Genomic DNA, 12,135 nt, shown 5'->3' with positions numbered 1-12,135 from the left:
ACACTTCCCATTCATATACCCATCCAAATGCCTCTTAAATGTTGCAATTGTATCAGCCTCCACCACATCCTCTGGCAGCTCATTCCATATGCGTACCACCCTCTGCATGAAACATTTGTCCCTTAGGCCTCTTTTATATCTTTCCCCTCTCACCCTAAACCAATGCCCTCGAGTTCTGGACTCCCTGACCCCAGGGAAAAGACTTTTGTCTATTTATCCTATTCTATCCATGCCCCTCATAATTTTGTAAACCTCTGTAAGGTCACCCCTCAGCCTCCGAACCTCCAGGGAAAACCGCCCCAGCCTGTTCAGCCTCTCCCTGTAGCTCAAATCCTCCAATCCTGGCAACATCCTTGTAAATCTTTTCTGAACCCTTTCAAGTTTCACAACAATACTTCCGATAGGAAGGAGACCGGAATTGCACAAAATATTCCAACAGTGGCCAAACTAATGTCCTGTACAGCCGCAACATGACCTCCCATCTCTTGTACTGAATGCTCTGACCAATAAAGGAAAGCATACCAAATGCCGCCTTCACTATCCTATCTACCTGCGACTCTACTTTCAAGGAGCTATGAACTTGCACTCCAAGGTCTCTTTGGTCAGCAACACTCCCTCGGACCTTACCATTACGTGTATAAGTCCTGCTAAGATTTGCGTTCCCAAAATGCAGCACATCGCATTTATCTGAATTAAACTCCTTCTGCCAGTTAGCCCATTGGCCCATCTGGTCCAGACCCTGTTGTAACACCTTTCGCTGTCCACTACACCTCCAATTTTGGTGTCATCTATAAACTTACTAACTATACCTCTTAGGCTCACATCTAAATCATTTCTGTAAATGACAAAAAGTAGAGGACCCAGCACCGATCCTTGTGGCACTCCACTGGTCACAGGCCTCCAGTCTGAAAAACAACCCTCCACCACTACTAAGTCTTTTACGTTTGAGCCAGTTCTGTATCCAAATGGCAAGTTCTCCCTGTATTCCATGAGTTCTAACCTTGCTAATCAGTCTCCCATGGGGAACCTTGTCGAATGCCTCACTGAAGTCCATATGGATCACATCTATCACTCTGCCCTCCTCAATCTTCTTTGTTACTTCTTCAAAAAACTCAATCAAGTTTGAGAGACATGATTTCCCACGCACAAAACCTAATTACTCCTTGCCTTTCCAAATACATGTACATCCTGTCCCTCAGGATTCCCTCCAACAACTTGCCTGCCACCGAGGTCAGGCTCACGGTCTATAGATCCCTGGCTTGTCTTTACTACCCTTCTTAAACAGTAGCATCACGTTTGCCAACCTCCAGTCTCAGGCATCTCACCTGTGACTATCGATGATACAAATATCTCAGCAAGAAGCCCAGCAATCACTTCTCCAGCTTCCCACAGAGTTCTCGGGTACACCTGATCAGTTCCTGGGGATTTATTCACCTTTAACCGTTTGAAGACATCCAACACTTCCTCCTCTGTAATCTGGACATTTTGCAAGATGTCACCATCTATTTCCGTACAGTCTATATCTTCTATATCCTTTTCTACAGTAAATACTGATGCAAAATATTCATTTAATATCTCCCCCATTTTCTGTGGCTCCACACAAAGGCCGCCTTGCTGATCTTTGTGGGGCCCTATTCTTTCCCTTGTTACCCTTTTTTCCTTAATATATTTGTAAAAACCCTTTGCATTCTCCTTAGTTCTATTTGTCAGACCTATCTCATGTCCGCGTTTTGCCCTCCGGATTTCCCTCTTAAGTATACTCCTACTTCAATTTATATTCTTCTAAGGATTCACTCGATCTATCCTGTCTCTCCCTGACATATGTTTCCTTCTTTTTCTGAACCAAATACTCAATGTCTTTAGTCATCCAGAATTCCCAATACCTACCAGCCTTCCCTTTCACCCTGACAGGAACATACTTTCTCTGGACTCTTGTTATCTCATTTCTGAAGGCTTCCCATTTTCCAGCCGTCCCTTTAGCTGCGAACATCTGCCTCCAATCAGCTTTCAAAAGTTCTTAACTAATACCGTCAAAATTGGCCTTTCTCCAATTTAGAACATCAACTTTTAGATCTAGTCTATCCTTTTCCATCACTATTTTAAAACATATAGAATTATGGTCGCTGGCCCCAAAGTGCTCCCCCACTGACACCTCACTCACCTGCCCTGCCTTATTTCCTAAGAATAGGTCAAGTTTTGCACCTTCTCTAGTAGGTACATCCACATACTGAATCAGAAAATTGTCTTGTACACACTTAAGAAATTCCTCTCCATCTAAACCTTTAACACTATGCAGTCCCAGTCAATGTTTGGAAAGTTAAAATCCCCTACAATAACTACCCTATTATTCTTACAGATAGCTGAGATCTCCTTACAAGTTTGTTTGGCAATTTCCCTTTGACTACGGTGGAGTCGTTAATACAATCCTAATAAGGTGATCATCCCTTTCTTATTTCTCAGTTCCACCCAAATAACTTCCCTGGATGTATTTCTGGGAATATCCTCCCTTAGCACAGCAGTAATGCTATCCCTTATCAAAAACGCCACTCCTCCTCCTCTCTTACCTCCCTTTCTATCCTTCCTGTAGCATTTGTATCCTGGAACATTAAGCTGCCAGTCCTGCCCATCCCTGAGCCATGTTTCTGTAATTGCTATGATATCCCAGTCCCATGTTCCTAACCATGCCCGGAGTTCATCTGCCTTCCCTGTTAGGCCCCTTGCATTGAAATAAACGCAGTTTAATTTATTAGCCCTGCCTGCCCTGAATGTTTGACTCACTTCTGTTCTCAGCTGTACCCGTCTCAGATTGAGCTCCCAAAATCCTTCCTATGATTGTTACCATGTCCATCCCTGCATTCCTCCAAATCCATGTAAAGTCCTCCCATTTCTAAAACCTTCCCTGCACCTGTCATCTGTTCCAGCTTCCACAACTCTCCTATTCTCAGTAAGACACACCCCCGTCCCAGTTACTACAGCCCGCTGCATCACTAAATGCCAGTGGTCACTGTAATATCAGAGTAAGTTGTGAAAGCAGGAATACTCTACTGGGTTAGATGATCAGCCTTGATCATATTGAAAGGTGAAACCGACTCTGTGGTCAAATGGCCGATACCTGCTCTTCTTTCCTGTGCTTCTCTATAAACCTACTATCTCCATAACCTCCCTCATGTCCCCACAGTCCTCCCCATGTGTGTAAGCCCCTTCAGTCCCCACAGACCTCTCTATCTCCATAAACCCCTTCAGTCCCCACGACTCTTCCTATCCATGTAACCTGAATCATTCCCCACAAACCTCCCTAACTCCATAACCTCCAAAAGGCCCCACGACCCTCTCTATCTCCATAATCTCATCCTGACCCAACGACCCTCCCATTCCGAGTAACCTCCTTCAATCCCCATGATCCTCCTGATCTGTGCAACCTCCTTCAGGCCCAACAGCCCTGCAGATTTCAGGCCCCTTTCAGGCCCCACAGCACTCCCTATCTCCATAATGTTCTTCAGTCACCACTGCACTCTCTGTGTCCATAATCTCATACAGGCCCCACAGCACTCCCTATCTCCATAATGTCCTTCAGTCCCCATGACCCTCCCTATTTTCAAAGCCTCTATTACCTGCTGAACCTCTAAGCTACCTTTTATCAGATTGATAAACAAGAACTTCCATAATCCTTTCTGGTGCCAGTGTGAAACCAAGCAGTGTTCGTTAGCCTGACAGTAGGTTGGGAGCTGGAATGTGTTAGAAAGGATATGTCAATAAACAATAACTGGGTCCTCAGAAACACATTTAATAAAAAGAGAATGTGTTTTTTAGTCTGTCGGATTATATTCTCACCAATAAAAATACAAATAGCAGAATAGATACGGGTGTAGGAGTGGTTGTACCGAGGATACGATGTATTTGAGTTTTCAGAAATCTTTACGCAAGTTTCAGTTCGGGCTTAGGAGTAACTTGGTAGAGATTAGGGCACCTTAACTATCAGGAGGTGGGTGAGATATTGGACAAAGCAATCTTGTCAGAATTTGCTGTGGAGAAAGACACAGAAGATCGGGAACTTGGGGAAATAAATAGTGATGTATTGGAAAGAATCTCAACAGAGAAGAGAAAGTGCTGGACTCTTAAAACAAATAAAAGTAGATCAATCCTCAGTAGCTCATTAGATCTACCCTTGAATATTCATGGGAAGCTAGGGAAGAGATTGCAGTGTCCCTAACAGAGATACTTATATTATCAACAGATACAATGAGTTACCGGAAGACTGGAGGGTGGCTAATGCTATTCCATCACTTAAGGGCTGCAGGGAAACACCAGGAAATTATAGCCCCATGAGCCCAGTGCTGGGTAAGTTGTTGGAGGAGATTCTGAGAGAAAGGAGCTACATATATTTGGAAAGGCAAGGGCTGATTAGAGATAGTCAGCATGGCTTTGTGAGTGGGAAACCATGTTTCACAAACCGGATTGACTCTTTGAGGAGTTGGCCAAGAGATAGATGAAGGCAGAGCAGTCAACGTTGTCTACATGAACCTCTGGAAAGCATTTGACAAGGTTCCAAGGGATGTAGAACATCTAGTCAAGAGGAAGAAGGAAGCTAACTTAACGTTGAGGATCCAAGGATCAGAAGCAGGGCTCTAGAGAGATACATGGGGCAGCACGGTGGCTCAGTGGTTAGCACTGCTGCCTCACAGCACTGGGGACGCGATTTCGATTCCAGGTCCAGGGGACTGTCTGTGTGGAATTTGCACATTCTCTCTGTGTCCAATAGGTGCTCCAGTTTCCACCCACAGCCCAAAGATGTGCAGGTTTGGTGAATCAGCCATGCGTTGTTCAAGAAAGGGAATAGAGATAATCCTGGGAATCACAGACCTGTCAGTCTTCTGTCTGTGATGTGCAGATTATTGGAGAGGACTCTGAGAGACAGGATTTATGATGCCTTAGAAAACCATAGTTTGATTAGAGAAAGTCAGCTTGGCTTTGTAAGGGACAGGTCATGCCTCACAAATCTTATTGAATCCTTTGAGAATGTGGCAAAACACATTTGTGGCTCATTGAGAAAGTACAGAGCATGGGATACATGGAAACCTGCCTGTCTGGATACAGAATTCCTGGCCCATATAAGTCGGAGGGTGATGACAGATGGAAATCATTCAGCCTGGAGCTCGGTGACCAATGGGTTTTCTGCAGGGAGAGGTCAAAAAATCTCTGCTCTTTGTGATTTCTGGATGACTTGGATGTGTAAGTGGAAGAGTGGGTAAGTAAGTTTGCCAATGACACGAAGGTTGGTGGAGTGGTGAATAGTGTGGATGTCTGCTGGAGGTTACAATGGGACATTGACAGGGTGTAGAGCTGGGCTGAGAAGTGGCAGATCAAGTCAAATCTGGAAAAGTGTGAAGTGATGCATTTTGGAAGGTGAGACTTGAATGCAGAATACAGGGGTAAAGGCAGAATACTGAATAGTGTGGAGGAACAGATGGACCTTGGATTTCATGACCAAAGATCCATCAAATTTACCACCAAGCTGATAGTGTTGTTTAGAAGAAATATGTTGTATTGGCTTTCATTAGCTGGGGGATTGAGTTTTAAAGCCATGAGGTTATGCTGCAGCTCCATAGAGCCCTGTTTAGACCCCGATTAGAATATTGTGTTCAGTTTTGGTCCATTCATTACAGGAAGGATGTGGAAGGTTTAGAGAGGATAAAGAGGAGATTTACCAGGATACTGCCTGGACTGGAGGGCATGTCTTATGAAGAAAGGTTGAGGGAGCTAAGGCTTTTCTCAGTGGAGTGAAGAAGGGTGAGGGGAGACTTGATAGAGGTGAACAAGATGGTGTGAGGCATAGATAGAGTGAATCATGAGAGACCTCTTTATCCCATGGCATGCATGGTACAAGGGGGCATAATTTTAAGGTGATTGGAGGATGGGTAAGGGGAGATTTCAGATGTAGGTTTTTTTACACAGAGTGGTAGGTGAGTGGAACGGGACATTTAACAGACTCTTGGATAGGCATATGGATGATAGTAAAATGAAGGTTATGTAAGTTTGTTTGAGCTTACAGTCTGGTAAAAGATTGGCATGACATCATGACCAAAGGGTCTTCTGCTGTACTGTTCTGTGTTCTACGTTCTGTATGGTAAACTGGGTAATAATCTCAGATCAATATAAAAGGATATGGCATTCAGGAGTAGCTAGTCACCTGGATACAAAATTGGGCTTGATGGTAGGAAACAGAGGGTGATGGGAGGCATCTTGTCTTTCTGACTGGAGATATGTGACCAGCGATGCTGTGAGTCCCCTATTGTTTGTCATTTGGGTAAATGGTTTGGATGGGAATATTGGCTTCCTGCTAAGTAAGTTTTTTGAGTGACACTGAAATTGTTGATAATCTGGACAGTGAAGAAGGTTATCTATGATACAACAGGATGAACAGTACTGCTGGGGTAGTGGGCTGAAGAATAGCAAATGGAGTTTAATTAGATAAATGTGACGTGTTCCATTTTGATGAAACAAACCAGGGTGAGGTCTGTACAGTTAATGTTCGGGCTCTGGATAGTGTTGTCAGTCAGAGACCCAGGGATGCAGGAAAACAGTTCTTTGTAAGTGGTGTCACAGGTAGACAGGATGGGGAAGCAGGCGTTTGGGATGGTTACCTTCTTTGGGCAGAGCATTGAGAGTAGAAGTTGGGATGTCATGTTGTAGCTGTACAGGACATTGGTGAGGCCACCATAAAAGCATTGTTGACTAGTAGGAAGAACTCATCTGGTTCACTTAAGTCCTTTAGGGAAGAGCATCTGACATTCTAACCTAGTCTGGCCTGCACGTGATACCAGACCCTCAGCAATATGGCTGACTCTGTGCTGTACTCTGGGTCACTAGCAGTGGGGCAAAGAATGCTGGTCCAATCAGTGACACACTCCTCCCATGAGTGAATAAATAAAAATACATATATCCCTTCCTACCTCTGCAAACTCCTCCAGCTGCAGCAATCTGTACTGGCTTTGTAACACCTTACAGATCCTGACCACTCTCTGTAACACTCTCACCACCACCAGCACCTTCACTTCTCCTTGTTCCTATCGTGTCAATAAACCCTGACCATGGTTCCCCTTCCCACAGCCCTCCTCCTGTTAGGTTAATGCTAGGTGTAATGTTCGGTGTATGAGATCGAGGTAGATGGGTCTGAGTGGGTTACTCTTTGGAGGGATGGCGTGGACTGGTTGGGCCGAAAGGCCTGTTTCCACACTGTAGGGAATCTAATCTAAGGGATTGAGATTTTTGTACATCAGCAATGGTTTCATATTTGTTTATGGATTGTTAATTGCTATTTTTAAAATTATTGATTTTAAATTCCAAAATATCTTATGATGGGATTCAGACCTGCCTCCCCTGAGCACTAGCCGAGGTTTTGGATAAATACCCTAACAATAATGTTACTGGGCCGTCACTTCACCTGCTCAATGGTTGCTCATCCCAGAGCACTGATACATGAAGCTAAACCCATTCTCCAACATGGTTGTGTGATTCTGAAGTCTTCCAGCACTTTGGTGATATCACTTCGTCTCTCTCCATGTGGTATCCCTCACTGTGTGGGTCTAAGTGTTGCCTCTGTCTGTGTCTCTCACTCCTGCAGTTACTCCAGATCCTGAGCCAACAGAATTCTCCACTCCAGAGAGACGCAACAACACAGGCCAGGGATGGAGTTTGGGATTTTCCAGATCTCTGTGGGGCTCATTTCCATTCTCCATGTGTAACCGTCGCTGCATCAGTCTAATTTCCCATTCTGTCTATTTCTCTGTCTCCTGTAGGTACTCAGGAAGTTCCTGACCTAATAGATTTCCCAACTGCCGGATGTGTCATCCATCACCCCATTGAAGATGGTTGGTCAGCCAGAGAGACTAAGGGAAGGGGGTTCTTGAGCCTTCAATTAATCCTGCAGTGAGGTAAGATCACTCACAGTGCACAGAGCAGGGAGCAATGAACGGGCTCCAAGCATCAGCTAACAAGGCATGATATAGATACGGTGCCGGACGGGGAGCACAGTATAGACACACCCCAGGCTCAATCACCACATCTAATTTAAATTATGTTGCACTGAGACAGCATCGAGAGTTCAGAGTTATCAATCCAGGCCTGCGCTGTCTCAGTGAGCATCAGTACAATAGAGGTTAAAGCAGGCTTTCGACGAGACGTTGGGAATGCTTCCGGGGATCTTTCTGTTCTGTGTTCTCCCTCCAACACTGTACTAAGACTCACTACTCTGCAATACTGCACCTATGGCATGGCTTGTGCACCAGTGTCTTCAATAATTTTTAACTCCTATAACAGTAGTTGTCCCTGTAACCTACTCCATTCCCGATTAGTCCCTCTACATATTTGAGATGTACGGCACTCCAGATTAACATCCCTATCGCTGTAAATTGCTTCAGTGTCTACAACATGCCTTATTTCGGTACTGTAATCCTCTTTAACTGGATACAGAGTGATACAGCACGGAAACAGAATCTGTGGTCCAAACCTCAATGCTGCCCATGTTACCTAAACTGAACGAGTCTCATTTCCCTGCATTTGGCCCTTATCTCTTCAAACCTTCTCCTCTCAATATACCTCCCCAAATGTCTTTTCCATGCTGTAATTGTTCTTGTTTCTGCCATGTGCCTGAGGCAGTCTGTTCCGTCTATGCACTATCCTCTGTGGATAATGTTCCCCCTCAGCTCCCTCTTTAAATCCTTGCTCTCTCACATCTCATTTATACCCTCTAGTTTTGGACTCACCTACCCTTGGATATTCACCATTCTTAGGCCCCACATGATTTTGTAAAACTTTATAAGGTCACCCCGTGGCCTCCTCAGCCCAAGGGAAATATTTAGGACAATGTTACAAATATTTTTAACGTATGTAGCAGAGTGCTGGCCAATGTTGGCAAATGTGCCAAATGCCGCTTTCCCCACCCTGTCCACCTGGTATGCCACTTCGAAGGAACAATGTAACTGCACCCCTTGCTGTCTCTCTCTGTCTCTCTCTGTTGGACAATACTGCCAAGAGCCCTTCCATTAACTGTGTTAGTCCTCCCTGGTTTGTCTTAACAAACTCCTACAGCTGGATTAAACTCCATCTTTCATTCCTAGGTCCACTGGCCCAGTTGGTCAAGATCCCCTTTGATAACCGTATGTACTGCTGACGACACCATTCATTTGATCATCAACAAACTTTCGCACAATCACTCCTATATTTTCAACCAAATTGTTTATATAGAACTTCACATCAGTGGACCCAGGCCTGATCCTTTCTTCAATAATGGAATGAAACCATATTCTTGTCATAGAGCCGTACAGCATGGAAACTGACCTGCAGTTGATACCCACCATAATCTAAAACTAAACTCTTCCCAGCTGCCTGTTGCTGGCCCATATCACTCCAACCCTTCCCTATTCACCTGTTTATCCAAATATCTTTTAAATGTTGTAATTGCACCCACATCAACCCCTTTCTCAGGAAGTTCATTCCACACTCAAACTACCCTCTGTGTAACAAATTGCCCCATATCTTTTTTTGAACATCTCTCTCCTCTAACCTTAAAAATGTGGCTCCTCCTCTTGAGACTCCCCCATCCTGGGGAAAAGGCAACTACCATTAAATAGATCTATAACTCATTTTTTTCATAAACTTTTATAACATCATGTCTCAATCTCGAGGCTCCAGTGAAAAAAAGACTCAGCCTATCCACCCCTCTTTCAGAACTCAAGCCTTCCTTATCCAGCAACGTCCTAGTAAATCTCTTCTGAACCCCCTGCAGCTTAATAATAATCTCCCTATAACTGGACAGAGTATTGCTGAATAGGCCTCACCAATGTCTGTACAATTTCAACATGATGTCCCAAATCCTACACTCAGTGGACTGAGCAATAATCAGGCATGCCAGGCACTGCCTTATCCATCCTGTGATGCAAACTTCAAGAATTCTGTACCTGCACTGGAGGTCCCTCTGCTCTAAAACACGAACCGAAGCCCTAACATTAATTGTATAAACTCTACCCTTGTTTGTTTTACAAAATGCATTACCTTGTATTTATTCAGATTGAATTGCATCTCCAGTTTCTCAGCCCATTCACTCACTTCATCAAAATCCCTTTGGAATCTCAGAAAACCTCATTCACTCTCCATGATGCCACCCTCCAGCCTTTTCAGCACATCACACATGGCTGTCAGTAGTACACATACCTTTGCTTGGGGCTTCACAATTTCTTCCCTAGCATCCCACAATGTCCTGTGATACACTTAAGCAAGTCCTGGAGCTTTCCATACCTTTGTGTTCCTCCAGCACCTCCTCTTCTATAACATGCACTCTTTTCAAGTCATAGAGATGAGCAGTATGGAAACAGGCCCTAATGTCCCCAACTCGTCCAGGCTGACCGGAAGACCTAAATAAATCAATTTCCTTTTCCAGCATTTGGCCCATATATACCTGCACCCTTACTATTCATATGCCCATCCAGATACCTTGTAAATGTTGTAATTGTATCAGTCCCCATTACTTTCTCTCTCAGCTCATTCCATACACTCATTGCCGTGTGTCTGAAGAAACTGTCCCTTCAGTCCCTCTGTAAACCACTCACCTCTAACCTTAAACCGATGCCCTCTAGTTGTGGACTCCCCAGACTCTGGGAAAAGACCTTGAATGTTTACCCAATCCATGCCCCTCATGTTTGTATGAACCTCTGTACGGTCAACCCTCAGTCTCTGATGCTCCAGGAAAATAATCCCGGGCAACATCTTGTAAATCTTTTCTGAGCCCTTTCAAGCTTCACAGAATCCTTCTTATAGCAGAGAGACTGGAATTGCAGAGTACTCCAATTGTGGTCTAACGTATTACTCTTGTTCCCTGAGTTCCCCAGTCTTTGTCCACAGTAAGTTCTGGAGTGAAAAAAATGTTTAGGATCTTAGCAAATCCCCTGCAATTCCACACCTCGATGGCCTCATTGATCTTTAATGGACACTATTTTGTCCCGAGTTACTTGTGCATTCTTAATATATTTATACAATCACTTTTGGATTTCCCTTATTCTTCTCTGTTGATGCTATTTCATGTAGCCTTTCTCCATTCCTGTTTTCTATTCAAAGTGTATTCTTACAGTCCCTGTATATCCTCAGGGATTCCCTTACCGTAACAGCCCTATTATTATGGTTGATATTTAAGGTCTCCAGACATATTTGTTCCTCAGTCTGCCACGGATTATTAGGGGTCAGCAGTCTGATCGTATCAAAGTGATGACCCATTCTTATTTCTCAGTTCCATTAAAATAGCTTCCCACAGGAATACCCTCTCTAAGTACTGCTGGGATGATTCATGCCACCACACGCCCTCTCTTGCCTCCCCTTCGATGCTTCCTGTAGCATCTGTACCTTGAAACAATGAGCTGCTAGCCCTGCCCCTCCCTCAGCTGTGTTTCTGTAATAGCTATAATATCCCAGTCCCTTGTTCAAATCCATGCCCTGAGTTAATGTTCCTTAGCTGTCAGGCCCCTTACAATGAAATAAATACAGTTTAATTATCAGTTTTCCTCCATTCCCTGCTATGTTCTTGCCTGCCTTGTCTGCTGAAATTGTTTACATTTACCTTACATTACATTACAGTGTGGAAACATGCCCTTCGGCCCAACAAGTCCACACCGCCACGCCGAAGCGTAACCCACCCATACCCTTGCATTTACCCTTTACCGAACACTACGGGCAATTTAGCATGGTGAATTCACCTAACCTGCATATCTTTGGACTGTGGGAGGAAACCGGAGCACCCGGAGGAAACCCATGCAGACATGGGGAGAATGTGCAAACTCCACACAGTCAGTCGCCTGAGGCGGGAATTGAACCCGGGTCTCTGGCGCTGTGAGGCAGCAGTGCTAACCACTGTGCCACCGTGCCGCCCACTTTTGTTTTCAAGTGGTTGCGATGAATTTATTTTAAATTGAAACAAAATTCTGGAAAAAGTACTCAATGCAACTGTGCTGAATTGTTTAATATCCAGATACAAAATAGCCTTTTTAATCTATTATTGAAACAATGGAGTGAATTAACTTTACAGAAAGGAATAAAACAGTTAAATTTGCCTTCTGTGGTATGGAATGTTTCTAGACAACTTTAGAAAAA

The sequence above is a fragment of the Chiloscyllium plagiosum genome, unplaced genomic scaffold (genome assembly GCF_037043375.1).
Source record: "Chiloscyllium plagiosum isolate Xiang-an unplaced genomic scaffold, Cpla_swu_hap1 HiC_scaffold_21, whole genome shotgun sequence".
Taxonomy (NCBI): domain Eukaryota; kingdom Metazoa; phylum Chordata; class Chondrichthyes; order Orectolobiformes; family Hemiscylliidae; genus Chiloscyllium; species Chiloscyllium plagiosum.
The sequence above is the reverse complement of the archived record's forward strand: the minus strand, read 5'-3'. Positions refer to the sequence as shown.